Genomic DNA, 15744 nt, shown 5'->3' on the forward strand with positions numbered 1-15744 from the left:
CTGGGAAAATAGCAAATCCCTCTATTCAAGACATGAGGGAAGCATAAAACAGAAGGGGAATGTGTTAGAATCGATCATTAATGGGGTTATAGCTTCGCAATCGCTCAAGGTAATCGGGAAGAATCAGCATGGTTTTGTGAAAGAGAAATCATGTTTAACCAATTTATTAGAATTCATCAAAGGACTAACTTGCACTGTGGATAAAGGGGAACCTGCAGACGTGCTGTATTTGGATTTCCAGAAGGCATTTGATAAGGTGTCACAAAGGTTACTGCTGAAAGCAAAAGGTAGGGGGGTAACATATTAGCATGGACAGAAGATTGACTGGCTGGCAGAAAACAGAGAGTATGCATAAATAGACCCTTTTCTTGATTGACAGGGTGTGACAAATGGAGACCCACAATGGTCTACATTAACATTTACATCATTGGCTTAGATGAGGGGAGTGAAGGCATCGTAGCTAAATTTGCAGATGACAAAAAGATAGGAAAGTATGTTGTGACGCAGACATAAGCAGCAGAATTCTCCATTCCTGAGACCGTGTTGACGCTGGGGCAGGATTCGTGGACTTCTAAGACAGCAAAACACCTGGACCGATTCAGCGACCATTGAGAGGTTAGCACCGACACCATGTGGAACACAATTCATTCCAATGAGAAATGGTGCTGGATTCACAATTGACACTCAGGAGGCCGACAAGCAGCAGCCGCATATGCACACTTCACTCCCCACACACACACCATCCCAGTCAACAAGATGGCAGCGAGGAAAGTGGCACCAAGGTTCACGGATGTTGAACTTGAGACGCTGTTGCATGCCATGGAGGAGAGGCAGGCGACCCTGTCCCCAGCCCAGGAAGGAGGCTGCCAGCCGCCGCTGTTTACTATGCTTGGGCACAGATGGCAGAGGCAGCCAGGAAAACTGGCCAGCAGTGCCCAAAAATACTGCACGGCCTCCTCAGGCCAGCTAGGGTGAGTAGGCAGCACTGTGCTCACACCAACCCCAGTCCTACACATAAAGATAGGTACGAATGTGTTGTGAAGCAGGCATAAGCGCCCCAAACCGCCACCCGGAGGGCAGCCGAACCCCCACCCTGCACCCCATATCGGCTGCCATGGCCAGGTGCCCTGGCCACTGAGTCTGCCAACTACCACCCTCTGAGCTGCATGCGCCAGGTTATCTAACCCTGTGCGTTTTCCGTCCTCCTCCCCTGGAGAAGGCTGGCCATAACCCCCGGGAGCGGGAAAAGACTGGAGGCGGATCCGCGGTCCCTCACCATGACAGAGCAAAGGGCCCTGGCTGTGGTCAGTGGGCCAGAGGAAAGGGCGGTCTGCTGGGTGGAGATCGGTGTCGGGCGAAGAAGTGAGACCCCACTGAGTGGCGGTTCCCCATGACACGCGTGTTCCTCCCCACCCCCAACACCACCCTCACCACCTTTTCACCCCCCATACCACATTCTCACCCCCACTCCACACACCCACTACCGCCCAGCCCGTGGTCTAATCATGCGCCTTTTCTTGTGTCTTGCAGGAGCAGCAGCCGGGCCCATCCAGACCCAGTTGCCTCAGAAGACACCTGCCAAAGGGGGTCCAGGTAGAACATAAGAACTAGAAGCAGGAGTAGGCCATCTGGCCCCTCGAGCCTGCTCCATCATTCAATGAGATCATGACTGATCTTTTGTGGACTCAGCTCCACTTTCCAGCCCGAACACCATAACCCTTAATCCCTTTATTCTTCAAAAAACTATCTATCTTTATCTTAAAAACATTTAATGAAGGAGCCTCTACTGCTAGCAGGGTGGGAATCACAGCAGGCCGCCTTCACTCCTGATGTACCATCTGGGGATCCACCTAGCCATAGCATTAGGGCCCAAAAGGCCAGAAAATTAGGCACCATTTCAGTTGGCACTGGTGCAGGGCACAGTTTAGCGATACGGGCTACGGCACAAATCTATGTATGTTTTCACATAAAACACCTGTCTACAATGTTACAACCCGAGTGTCTTTAAGACAGGGATAGGTTCTTGATTAATAAGGGGATCAAGGGCTATGGGGCGAAGGCAGGAGAATGGCAGATGAGAAAAATATCAGCCATGATTGAATGGCGGAGCAGACTTGATGGGCCGAGTGGCCTAATTCTGCTCCTAAGGTCTTATGTCTTATGGTGCTCTGTCAGAAGGGTGTGAGGGCTGGGCTGGGCGCAGAGGGGGTTGGGCAGACGTCGAGGGTGGGCTTGGCTCAGGGATTGCAATTCAGCCAGCACTCACCGATGTCCACCCCATCCCACCACGCCCACCCCAAGTGATTCGATGGGACTGTGGGATGGAATGGCCAGCTCGCATGCAGGGATCACCCAGGCGAACGGTGGAAAGTGTTACCGTGGGAAGGAGTCGGACGTTGTTGAATGACGTGCAGCACCAGAGCTCATTGCAGAGCGGTCATCATCATTCTCCATCCCATGGACCAGGCCCACCATTACTGCCAACCCAGGGCCCACACCCCGTAGTGCAGCAGGTATGTCTCATGGAGGGGGTTGCAGCAGGCAGGTGGTGGGGGGGGGGGGCTTGGGGTGGAGGGGGGGGGGGGGAGGAGAGGGTGGTTTCGATGTTCGTGCCCCTGACCAATCCCCCATACCCAGTCAGTGAATCTGGAGGCGATTAGTGTCCCTTGCATGTTGGCCCTAGCGCACACATTGTGCGGCCTCATGTGCCTGCCCAGCACATGTCCTATTCATTCTCCCCCTTCCCCACATCCTCCTCATCGGACGAAGGCTGCCGTTCATCCTCGTCCTCCAGCACATCTCCCCTCTGCTGTGTGATGTGGAGGGTGCAGCAGGCCACCACCTTGTGGGTGACCCTCCCAGCGCCATACTGGAGATCCCCTCCAGAGCGGTCAAGGCACCTGAACTGCAGTTCAGGAGGCTAAAGCACTGCTCGATCACACCCCTGGTTGCTGTATGGGTGTATGACCGCAGCAGATAACCCGTCGCCCAGGAGCCAACCCCGCAGCCGGGGGTGCGCCTCCAAAAGGCCGGAAATCATCGAATATGCCAGGATGAAGGCATTGTGCGCAATTCTCCGGGTATCAGCTGCAGACATGCATGATACACATCTGATGGTCACATACCAGCTGCAAATTAATCTGTGTAGAGCAGCCTGCCATCTGCAGGTTCTCATGGGGGACATACATCCTGATCATCCCCTGGACTCAGAGTATCTCTGCAATGGCAGTGAACCCCGCTGCCTGGGCATCCTTGTGGCCTCGGTCCACATGGAAATGGATGTATTGACAACTGGGCATATAAGGCCTCCATGATGTGATGGCACGGAAGCACCTGTGCACCGAACTCTGAGAGATTCCAGACAGGTCCCCACTCGGCGCCTGGAAGGACCCCGTGGTGTAAATGTTCAGGTCGACCGTCACCTTGACAGCCACCAGGAGCGGGTGTCCTCCCCCATTCCCGTGGTGCCAGGTGCAGCATGATCTGGCAGATATGTCACACTGTCCCCCTGCTCAGTCGTAATCTTCGACGGCATGCCCGGCCCAGCAGGTTCTCCAATGACAGGCACTGCCGGTACACGCCTCATGTGGTGCTGTCTTTGCACCTCCTCCTTGGATTGTTGGGTGGCCAACAATCTGGCTGCCTCCTGTTCCTCTGGGGCAGGCTCCGCTACTGTAACTTCCTCCTCCTCAAGCACTTCAGCTCCTAAAGCCACAATATAACCCCACGGCTGCGGCGACTCGCAGGAAGGCCACCGTTGCTGGTTGAATTCCAATATCCATTGTCTGCAGAGCAGGGGGGGGGGGGGGGGGGGGGTGTGTGAAAGGCCGACATGTTAACCTATCCCCTTGCCCAACCAGGTCCAATGGGCTACACAGTGGCCCTGGTTGGCGCTGCAGACCCACCTCTCCCATCCCCACACAACTGCCTGGCACCGTGGGGGCCCTTGGCCCTGGCACCCATCCCTGCTGCTAGGGGTGCCGGCAGCTGGTGCTGCTCTTGCCAGCGGTACGCTGTGCAGCCCTCGTCCAGCACCCCCCTGTAGAGGCTATTGTGGGCATTGCCCTTGGGTGGGCCGCATGATGGGTGGCAGTGGTTGGGGGGAGGGTTTATTGGAGGGTGGGGCGCAGGGATGATGTGGTGGGGGCATCCATACGGCCGGTATCACTCAGCAGAACCAGGGGCCAAGATGGGTGGTCGGTGGGGTGTGCAGCAAGATGGCTGCCATGCAGGCAATGGCTTTCTATGCCTGGACACCGCCCCAATCCTGGGGCTGGTTTAGCACAGGGCTAAATAGCTGGCTTTTAAAGCACAGCAAGGCAGGTCAGCAGCGCGGTTCAATTCCCATGCCAGCCTCCCCGAACAGGCGCCGGAATGTGGCGACTAGGGGCTTTTCACAGTAACTTCATTTGAAACCTACTTGTGACAATAAGCGATTTTCATTTCATTTCATTTTTCATTTTCATTTCCAGTCCCATGTGGGGTCTCCCCGGCCCAACGACCTGTCCCCGGTTACCCCCACCTCCCCAGCCCGTGTCCAGCCTGGCAGTTCATGGTCGCTTCTCTCCGTGTTCTAACTCCTTTCCCTCCTCAGTCACAGCACCGGTTTCTCGATTTTAAAAAGTACAAGTCAAACTTGCCGTCAGGAATTCCCCACAGTGGGAGCGGAGAATCGCGGAGGCCCCAGAGAATACCGGGTTAGGCCCGCTAATGATATGCCAATAGCGTTTACTGTCTGTGCACGGTGGAATGCACTGACGCCGCTGTCGAGGAACCGGAGAATTGCAATTTGGCGTGAAACTGGCGGCCACCACGAATCTGGTGTCAAAACTTCGCCCAAGGAGTGTGCAGATGAACACAGATAGGTTGAGTGACTGAACATAAATCCGGCAGATGGAAGTAAAACGTAGGAAAATGTGAAGTTGTTCATTTTGGCAGAAAGAAAAAAAGCAGGGTATTACTTAAAATAGAGAACAACTGCAGGATTCAGACATGCAGAAGGATCTGGGTGTTCCAGTGCATGAGACACAAAAGCAAATATGCAGGTGCAGCATATAATCAAGAAGGCTAATGGAATGCCATCCTTTGTTGTGAGGAAAATTGAACATAGAAGTAAGCATGTTGTGCTTCAGTTATACAGGGCATTGGCGAGATCACATCTTGAATGCTGTGTGCAGTTTTCATCTCCTTATTTAAGGAAGGACGTAAATGTTTTGGAGGTCCTCAGAAGAGGTTTACTAGATTGATATCTAGAATTAATGGATTGTCTTTTGAAGAAAGGTTGGACAGGCTGGGGTTCTCTGCTGGAATTTAGAAGAGTGAGAGATGGCTGGATTGAAGTATACAAGATCCTGAATGGAAAGGATGCTTCCTCTTGTGCACAAGTCCAAACTAGGGGGCACTGTTTTATAATTAACAGGTCACCCTTGTAGGACAGAGGGTTTCAGAATGTCGTGCGAATTTGGAACTCTCAGGAAGCAATGGAAGCAGGGTCACTGAATATTTTAAGAGAGAGAGGAACGTGGAACTCATAGAAACATAGAAAATAGGAGTAGGTCATTTGGCTTTTCTAGACTGATCATCCAACTCCGTGACCCGTTTCCACTTTCCCCCTCATACCCTTTGATCTCTTCTTACCAAAGAGCAATATCTAACCCCTAAAATATTTTGGCCTCAGCTGCTTTTCGACGTAGCGAATTCCACTGGCTCACCATTCTCTGGGTGAAGAAATTTCTCCTCATTCCAGTCCTAAATGGTTTACCCCATCTCCTCAGACTGTGACCCCTGGTTCTGGATTCCTCAGGAACATAATCCTCTAAACTACAGCAAACAAAATACGAACTGACTTAATCTCTCCTCATTATGTCAGTCCTGCAATCCCAGGAATCAGTCGGGTAAATCTTCACTGCACTCCTCTATAGCCAGAACATCCTTCCTCAGATAAGGAAATCAAAACTGCACACAATATTCCAGGTCTTGGCACCAAGGTCCTGCATAATTACAGCAAGACTTCCCTGCTACTGTACTCAATCCTTTTGCTATGAAGGCCACCATAATTGCCTTCTTTATTACCTGTTGCACCTCATAGAATTTACAGTACAGAAGGAGGCTATTCAGGCCAAGTATGCACCGGCCCTTGGAAAGAGCACCTCACTTAAGCCCACACTCCACCCGTAACCTAGTAACCCCACCCAACATTTCTTTGGACACCAAGGACAATTTAGAATGGCCAATCCACCTAACCTGCACATCTTTGAACTGTGGGAGGAAACCCACATAGACACAGGGAGAACGTGCAGACTCCGCACAGACAGTGACCCAAGCACAGAATTGAACCGAGGTCTCTGGTGTTGTGAAGCAACAGTGCTAACCACGGTGCTATCGTGTTGCCCTTACTACATGCTTACTTTTAAATGACTGGTGTACAAGGACAGCCAGAACTCATGGCACATTCCCCTCTCTCAATCTATAGCCAGTCAGATAATAATTTGCCTTCCTGTTTTTGCTACCAAAGTAGATAACCTCACATTTAGCCATATAATACTGCATCTGCCGTGCATTTGCCCACTCACTCAGTTGTCCAAATCACAACGAAGCATCTGCATCCACCTCACAGCTCACCCTCCCACCCAGCTTTTATGTCATCTGCAAATGGAGATAAAACATTTAGTCCCTCGTCTAAATTATTAATATATAGTGTGAACAGCTGGGGTCTTAGCACTGATCCCTACTCATTTATTCCTATTCGTCGTTTCCTCTTTGCCAAGCGGTTTTCTATCCATCTCAATACACCACCCCAAATCCCATGCACTTTAATTTTACATGCGAATCTCTTGTGCGGGACTTTGCCAAGAGCATTCTGAAAGCCCAAATAAACCACATCCACTGGCTCCCCTTCATCAACTTTACTAGTTACATCCTCAAAGAATTCCAGTAGATTTATCAAGCATGATTCCTTTTCATATATTCATGCTGTCGCTGTTCAATCCTGCCACGGTTTCCCAAGTGCTCTGCTATTAAATCATTTATAATGGATTCTAGCATTTCCCCTACTGCCAATGTCAGGCTGACTGGTCAATAATTCCCCGTTTCCTCTCTACCTCCCTTTTTAAATAGTGGGGTTACATTAACTAGCCTCCAATCTGTAGGAACTGCTCCAGAGTCTATAGAATCTTGGAAAATGACCACCAATGTAACCATTATTTCTAGGGCCACTTCCTTACATACTCTGGGATCTATCAGCCTATAATCCAATCAATTTCCTCAACACATTTTCCTACTAATACGAATTGCTTTCAGGTCCCCCATCTCAATAAATCCTGTATTTCCCAACATTGGTGTTACATTATTTGTGTCCTCCTTTGTGAAGGTAGAACTGAAGTATGTATTTAGTTGGTCAGCCTTTTCTATTACAAATTCCCATTGCTATCTGTAAGGGGCCTACATTTGTCTTCTCCAATCATTTTCTGTGTTCCCCGCAAACTTATTCTCATACTTCATTTCCTCCATCTTGCATCAATCCCATTGTCCCCCTTTGCTGAATTCTAAACTGTTGCCACTCCTCAGGTCTGCTGATTTTTTTCTGGCTAATTTGTATGCCTCTTCCTTGGACTTAATACTATCTATAATTTCCTATGTAAGCCATGATTTGACCATCTTTCCAGTTTTATTTGTGCACCAGAGAGGAATGAACAATTGTTGCAGTTCACCCACACACTCTTTGAATGGTTGTCATTGCCTACCCTACCCACAATCATCCCTTTAAGTAAGGTTCCCCATTCCATCATAACCAACTCAAACCACAAACAGGACAGCCATGATTTCATTGAATGGCTGAGCAGGCTCAAGAGGTCAAATTACCTACTTTTGCTCCCATTTCATATCCTCATATCACCTCAGTCTTCTAAACACCAGAGAATAAAGGCCCAGTCTGTTTAATCTTTCCTCATAGGACAATCTCTCCATGCCAGGAATTAGTTTGGTGAACCTTCATCACAATTATAGCTTTCCTTAGATAAGGAGACCAAAACTGCACACAATACTCCAGGTGCAGTCTCACAAGGTTCTATATAATTGCAGTAAGACATCTTTACTCCGACACTCAAATCCTCTTGTAAAAAAGCCAACTTAATTGCTTGCTGCAGCTGCATGTTAGTTTTCAGTGACTAAGTCCCTTTGAAGTTCAACACTACCCTGTTCCTCCCCATTTTAGAAATACCCTGTATTACTGCTTTTCCCTCCTAACCTCACATTTCACCACATTGTATTCCATCTGCCAATTCTTTTGCCCATTCATTTAGCCTCTCCAAATCCCTTGATGTATCTTTGCATCCTCAACTCTCACTTGTCTCATGTCATCTCCAAACATCTCAACATTCACATCATTCCCGTACCAGCCTCCCCGAACAGGCGCCGGAATGTGGCGACTAGGGGCTTTTCACAGTAACTTCATTGAAGCCTACTTGTGACAATAAGCAATTTTCATTTATAATACTACTAATAATAATAGCTTATTGTCACAAGTAGGCGTCAATGAAGTTACTGTGAAAAGCCCCTAGTCGCCACATTCCGGCGCCTGTTCGGAGAGGCCGGTACGGGAATTGAACCCGCACTGCTGGCCTTGTTCTGCATTACAAGCCAGCTGTTTAGTCCACTGTACTAAACCAGCCCCTGGTATAGCTTGCAACTAGCTGAGCTCTACAAGATCCCCTTCATTCTTCCAAACTCCAGCAAATAAAATCCTAACCGACTCAATCTCTCCTCATATGTCAGTTCCGCAATCCCAGGAATCAGTCTGGTAAACCTTTGCTGCACCTGACTAGTCACAACCTGCGAACCTGAAAATGACCCATGTATTCCTGTAGTTTTCTGTCCGTTAACCAGTTTTCCATCTACGTCAGTATATTCCCCCGAATCCCATGTGCTCTATTTTTGTTTACTAACCTAGTAGAAACTTCTCAAAGGCTTTCTGAAAATATAAATATACCATGGCCACTGGTTCCCCCTGATCTATTCTGCTAAAACACATTTGCCAAACATGATTTCCCTTTCATAAATCCATGTTAACGCTGCCCAATTCTTACCATTCACACCCTTTATTACAGATTGTAATTTATTTCCTACTACTGATGTTGGACTAATAGGTTTGTAGTTCGAGTTTTCTCTCTGCTTCACTGCTACCTCACAGCTCCAGGGACCTGGGTTCAACTCTGGCTTCAGGTGACTTTCTCCCAGTGTCTACGTGGGTTTTATCCAGGTGCTCCTGTTTCCTCTCAGTCCAAAGATGTGCAGGTTAGGTGGATTGGCCATGCTAATTTGCTTTTAGCGTCCAAAAGGTTGGGGGGGGGGGGGGGGGGGGGATGGTTACTGGGTGTATGGGGATAGGGTGGAGGTGTGGACTTAAGAGTGCTCTTTCTAAAGTACGGTGCAGGCACGATGGGCTGAATAGCCTCCTTCTGCACTGTAAATTCTAAGAATCCTTTCTTAAATAGTGGGAGCACATTTGCCACCTTCCAATCTGCAGAAACCATTCCAAATCTATAGGATTCTGACAAATGGCCACCACTGCACCTACTCATCTCTACAGTCACCACTTTCAACACTCAGGGATGTAGGTCATCTGGCCAAGGACATTTATCTACTACGCCCCAGTAATGCCTCTGGTATCTTTTTAAAAAACTGATATTAATATCTTACAGTTGCTCATGCTCATTGATACTAGTCCCTTCATTCACCATTATTTCTGGGTGGTTTTCAGTATTTTCCTAGTGAAGACAGGCACAAAAGAATTTGTAGTTTCTCTGCCCTCGCCTTATTGTCCATTATAAATTCTCCTGACCCACATTTGTTTTTGCAAAATTTTCCATCCATATAAAAACTTTCACTGTCTGCTTTTGTGTTTCTCTCTAGTTTACTCTTGTATTCTATTTTCCCTTTCTTAATCCTTTCCTTGGTCCTCCTTTGCAGAATCCTAAAATGCTCCCAATCCTCAGGCTTACCATTTTTTGTGCAAGTTCATAAGCCCTCCTTTGAATGAATACAATCCCGGATTGCGAGCACGGCACTGCTGCCTATTGCACTGAGGACCCTGGTTCGATCCCGGCTCCGGGTCACTGACTGCGTGGAGTTTTCACATTCTCCCCATGTCTGCGTGGGCTTCACTCCCGCAACCCAAAGATGTTCAGATTATGTGGATTGATCACACTAAATTGTCCCTTAATTGGAAAAACTTAATTGGGTACTCTAAATTTATAAAAAATTAAAAAACAATCCTGGATTGCTTTCGTTGACCATAATTCGTTTTTGGTGTATTAATGTATTGTTGTAAACTAGATATTATTTCTTTAAATATAAGCCATTACCGGTCTATTTTCATACCATTCATCGTAGCTTTCCATTCCCCATCACCTATTTGCCCATTCGTTTAGATTTCTGATCTAAGTTGAAAGTGAAAAATTCTTTAATATTATGGTCACTCTTTCTACCAAGTTTCTATATAATACAATGAACTAACCTTATACAGGACAGTTTCTAAAATAGCCTGTTCCCTAGTAGGTTCCTAAGCAAACTGCTCTAGAATACATCTCACACATATTCCAAGAATTTGTCCTTCACAATATGGTTAATACAGTAATCATGGAGATTTCAACCCACATATAGATTGGGTGAACTACTCTTTACAGACCCCTCAATTTCCTTTCTGCCTTTTCTTTAAGAAAAATTGCCCGAACTTTTCCAATTTATCTTCAGAACTCAAGTTCCTCACCCCAGCAACCATAAATATTTCCTGCACTTTCTCGGAAGAGTGTGAAGACATTGGAAAGTGCAGCACCCAGAACTGAACGCAATACTCCAGTGGAAGCTGAATTGGTGACTCAAAGTTCAACATAACTTCCTATTAATTAAGCCCAGCATACTATATGCTACATTAACCGCTCTCTCAACCTATCCTGTGACATACGCACATAGACACACAGGTCCCTCTGCTTATACACACTGTTTAAAGTTGTATCCCTATTTTATACTGTCTCTCCATGTTCTTTCTAACAAAATGTGAGCATCTCGCAGTCAGCCAATTGTAAGTCAGAATAAGCAATGCTAGTGCACATTTGTGTGTGCAATTTTGCATTGTTTTAACTTTAACGGGCAGGCAGAAACCTCAGAAGTCAAACAAGTGCTGCAATCACCAAAGTTAGAAATACGAAATTGAATATTCTCTCACTTTTGACATTGATTCAATTCCAAACAAACTTGAAAGAGCTCCTTGAACTCGGGCCCAAATGTATCCCAATTCAGATTACAGGAGAAAAAACATTTGAGCATTGCATCAGTAGCTGTTTTTATACTGTACTTTTCATTTCCATTCTGGGAGCCCAGTATCAGTGAACCAGGTCTTGGCATAGATTATCATAGAATCATAGATTATCATAGAATTTACAGTGCAGAAGGAGGCCATTCGGCCCATCGAGTCTGCACCGGCTCTTGGAAAGAGCGCCCTACCCAAGGTCAACACCGCCACCCTATCCCCATAACCCAGTAACCCCACCCAACACTAAGGGCAATTTTGGACACTAAGGGCAATTTATCATGGCCAATCCACCTAACCTGCACATCTTTGGACTGTGGGAGGAAACCGGAGCACCCGGAGGAAACCCACGCACACACGGGGAGGACGTGCAGACTCCGCACAGACAGTGACCCAAGCCGGAATCGAACCCGGGACCCTGGAGCTGTGAAGCAATTGTGCTATCCACAAGGCCACCGTGCTGCCCGTGATGCCCTTGGCATGTTTTGCATTATATCAGTCCCCCCCAAGCTAAGTAGCAGATGAATTTACGAGTGGATTTTCCTGCCATTGGGAAGGGTCAGAAAAATGTGGTCTACAAGTCTGCTGCTGGACTATAGAGAAGTGATTTTTCTTTTCTTTAATTACTCTATCTGAGTTACAAAGCCAGGGCTCAGAGTGTGGACAGGGGCGGACCCCCAATCCAGCTCCTCGCCTGCTCCAAAAAACTATTCAAATTCAAATTGAATCCAATTCATGGTCCCCACAAGAGAGACATACCAGATCTGAGCCAAAAGGCAGAGCAGATACTACATTTGATCTGAGCCAAAAGGTCGAGAAGCGATATAGAGAAGTGATTTAACAGCACAACTGCAAGGAGCTGGCCGAATTAAAATAGCTTTAAATATATAAGCATTGGAATTGCTCAAAGCATGGTAGGGGGAAAAATGCTTTGATTCATGGGCCACTGGTACTAGTACTCAGGGAAGAGTGAGCTTTTCTGTTGGGATTGCTTCCACATGAACCAGCTGGGACTAGTGTCCTAGCCAATCATATAACTAGGGCTATGGACAGGTTTTTAAATTAATGGGTTTGGGGGGGGGGGGGGGGGCAGTTCAGTTAGACTGAAGGGAAATCCTGTTTGACAAATTTCTTTCGAGGAAGTAACTAATAGGGCAGATAAAGGGGAGCCAGTAAATATAGGGCACGATTCTCCGGAAAAAGAAGTGTTCTAGGGAGCAGGAATTGCCAGAGCTTCCCGGCGCTCGGCCCATCAACGCTATTCAACGTTAATTGGTCCACTTAACAAGGCCTCACCAGGCTTCTTGCCCCCAAATGATGGCTGGCCAGCTGATTCGCCGGGACTGCGCTAGCCAGCCCCCTCCGGTAACAATATTGGCCAGCACTTGCTCAGCCAACCCCAGCCAGCTCACAGCAATTGCGCCGAGGAGATCGGCCCCAAGATTCGGGGATGCTGGCCTGGGGAGGCTCAAGAACGCAGTGGAGGCCTGGCCTCCAGTGCCAGTGTCAATAACCTACACCGGGCAGCACAAGGGATTAGACACCAACATCCCCCCCCCCCACCCCCCACCCAAGGGAGCATTCCCCCAGGCGACGCCCAGCTCTCCCTCCATCCCCCTCCCCCTTGAGCCCTCCCTCCACCCACCCCACCACTTCAACCCATACCCCTAACAACTGTGAACCACGCGTGCTGAGTGCCAACCCAGACTCATCCCATGGGACAGCAATGGTGGCCACCAGCTCTTCAGAGTTCTACCCCTCTGATGAGGCCGCATCTCGGGGTCAGCACACGGGACAGGGCGGCACAGTTGTGCATGTGCCGTCAACAGGGGAGTCTGGCCCTCCGGCCCCAGAAGCCGGCCGCCAGGGGCATCATAGGCCCAGGACAAGGTAAGAAGCTGGCTGCCTCCACCTCAGATGCGCATCTTTGGGAGACACCTAGACGTAGTGGTGGAGCTAGGAGGACCAATCATATCGAGGATCTCGGAGGGCACCAGGTGAGGGAGGCGGGCTGCACCACTGGGAGAGTGGGGACCTGTGTAAAGACCCATGTGCACCAACCAGTAGGAAGCCTCCATCACTTTCTTCCGCAATGCATCACAGCGTGCAGGTGGTGATGGGTGTGAGCGAGCACTCAGCAGACAGGCAGGAGTCAGACTATAGCATAGATTGTGGAGCACCACCCCCTGCTCCCGACAGTGACCTGCTGATAGTGCCGGCACAGTCCCAGCATCCTGGAGTAATCTGACGCATACTCTGGGAGGGAGGGTGGGAAATGGAGTGGTGGGTGGGTAAGGGTGCGACGATGGACCAGGCCACGTCCTGGGTGAATCTGGCCAGGATGAAACTTGCCGGACCCTCACCGCTCCCGCCTGTCCTGCAGCCTCCAGCTGGACTTCAGGTTCCTACCCGGCCTCATCCTCCAGTCCCTGCTAGTCTGGCACCTCATCTTCCTCGTCCTCGTCCCCATTCTTCTCGGAGGTAGCCACATGTTCCTTGTCACCAACGTCCAGCTCGTCGCACTGCTGCTGTGCGAGTTTGTAGAGGACACAGCAGATCAGAAAAAAGTGGGCGACCCTCCGAGGGTGTACTGGAGGGCACCTCCGGAGCAGTCGAGGCATCGGAACCACATCGAGGAGTCCGATGCACCGCTCAATCACAGCCCGGGTGGCTGCATGGGCCTCGTTGTATCGGGTCTCTGCTTCGGTCCCCGGCCTCCGTACTGGCGTCATGAGCCAGGGCCTCAGCGGGTATCCGTTATCCCCCAAGAGGCAGCCTCCCATCTGGGGATACTCCTCGAAGAGGGCAGGGATGACCGACTGCCCCAGTATGTAGCTAACATGGACGCTCCCCGGAAAGTGGGCACACATGTGCATTATCTTCATCTGGTGGCCGCAGATGAGTTGAATGTTGAGGGAGTGGAACCCCTTTCGGTTAACACAGGGCACCCCCAGATGGCCCGTTGAGCGCAGGGCAGCATGCGTGGCATCTATGACCTCCTGGGTCTGGGGCATCCTGGCGAAGGCAGAGAAGACTGCTGCCCGTGCATCCTGTTGGGCCTGGTCCACGTCAAACACAATGTGGTCTTCTGCCCAGGCATACAGGGCGAGATGCCTGGAATGATCCTGAGGCATAAAAGTTAAGAGCTACGGCGACCTCGACAGCCTCCTCATCTACGTGGTGCCAAGTTTGTGAGGAAATGCACAGGTGCCGCACGGTCTCCTAGTTGAGGCGGAGCCTCTGCGGCACGTGCTGTCCGTCATTTGTTGAAAGGACCAGCGGCGCCTGTACACCCTGAGCCATCACGGGACTCCCCCTCTGGCTCCCACCTAGCCAGGTGGGTCCTCAGGGCGTGGGACGAGGTACGGCACATGGGCTGCCGCCGCAAGCATCTGCAGACGCTGCTGCCTTCTTCGGCATCTGACCGCAGCGCGTAGCACCAACACCACTAGGGCAACCTCGGAGTCCAACACCCCTGTCATAGCGTTCAATATCTGTAAAGAAGTGGGAGACGGTGTTAGACTGAAACAGCGGTGGCTTCCACCTTGGGATCCTCCTATCCTACACTGATTCCCCCCATCCGGAACACCCTGCCCACGTGCTGCCGGCCGCAGCGGGCCTCCCTCACAGGGCCCCAGACCCTGTATCCCAGGCACCGGCTCACAACGTCAATCGGACTAGGCGCTGGCCCCCTCCCTGTGGCACTCACCCACTCTCCAGCCGTGGACATGTCCCCCGGAGCTGTGTCCCATCCTGAGTGTTCGGATGTTGGCTGCTGCCTGTATGGTGTTGCCTCCCCCAGTGTTCTGGCACACTGTCCAGGCATCAAGGTGTGTTTGGGATGCTAGGCAATGACTCCCACATGCTACATGGTCCGCCCACTCACTGGGATTCACTTGGGTTGTGTGAAATGCTCACCTACCAAGATTGGCAATTCCCTAGAGGCTATAGCCAGAGGCCACGCAGCCAGAGGCCTTGGCAGTCGGTGATAGTTATGGGTGGTCGGTAGGGCAGACGGACAGGGACAGGGTTGCCCCAGGAAAGGGTGCACGATCCAGGAGTTGGCATGGTGCAGTGCAGCGAGCGGTTGCTCCCCTCCATCCTCCCATGGCGGCCCACCCCTGTGGAGGGTCCCCATCCTCCGCCGAGCACAGGGACAGGAAGCCCAGTGCCCCCAGGCTCTTTGCCTGCGAGCAGGGACGACTACCCACCTCCTCAACTCCCCACAGAAACCCTTCAGCCAGGTTCACGGTTTTAAAAAGGAGTACTAATCGGACCATTTGCTGGGGAGGCCGCTGAATGACGGGAAGCCTTTGGATAACAGGTAAGTCTCGTTAATTGTATGGAAATGGGGTTTAAGTGTTGATAATTGGTTTCTCGCTACGGCGAGATTCCGATTTTACCCACGGGAGCGGGCCGGTGGCATCGCGAGTTGTTTG

General features: G+C 50.1%; 1 pseudogene; it reads right to left on the minus strand.

Annotated features, from left to right (window-relative positions):
* Positions 1-11923: 11923 nt before the first annotated feature.
* On the minus strand, positions 11924-12129 carry LOC140427560 (U2 spliceosomal RNA; annotated as a pseudogene).
* Between the last annotated feature and the right edge of the window lie 3615 nt (positions 12130-15744).

This window comes from Scyliorhinus torazame, chromosome 7, assembly GCF_047496885.1.
Source record: "Scyliorhinus torazame isolate Kashiwa2021f chromosome 7, sScyTor2.1, whole genome shotgun sequence".
Taxonomy (NCBI): domain Eukaryota; kingdom Metazoa; phylum Chordata; class Chondrichthyes; order Carcharhiniformes; family Scyliorhinidae; genus Scyliorhinus; species Scyliorhinus torazame.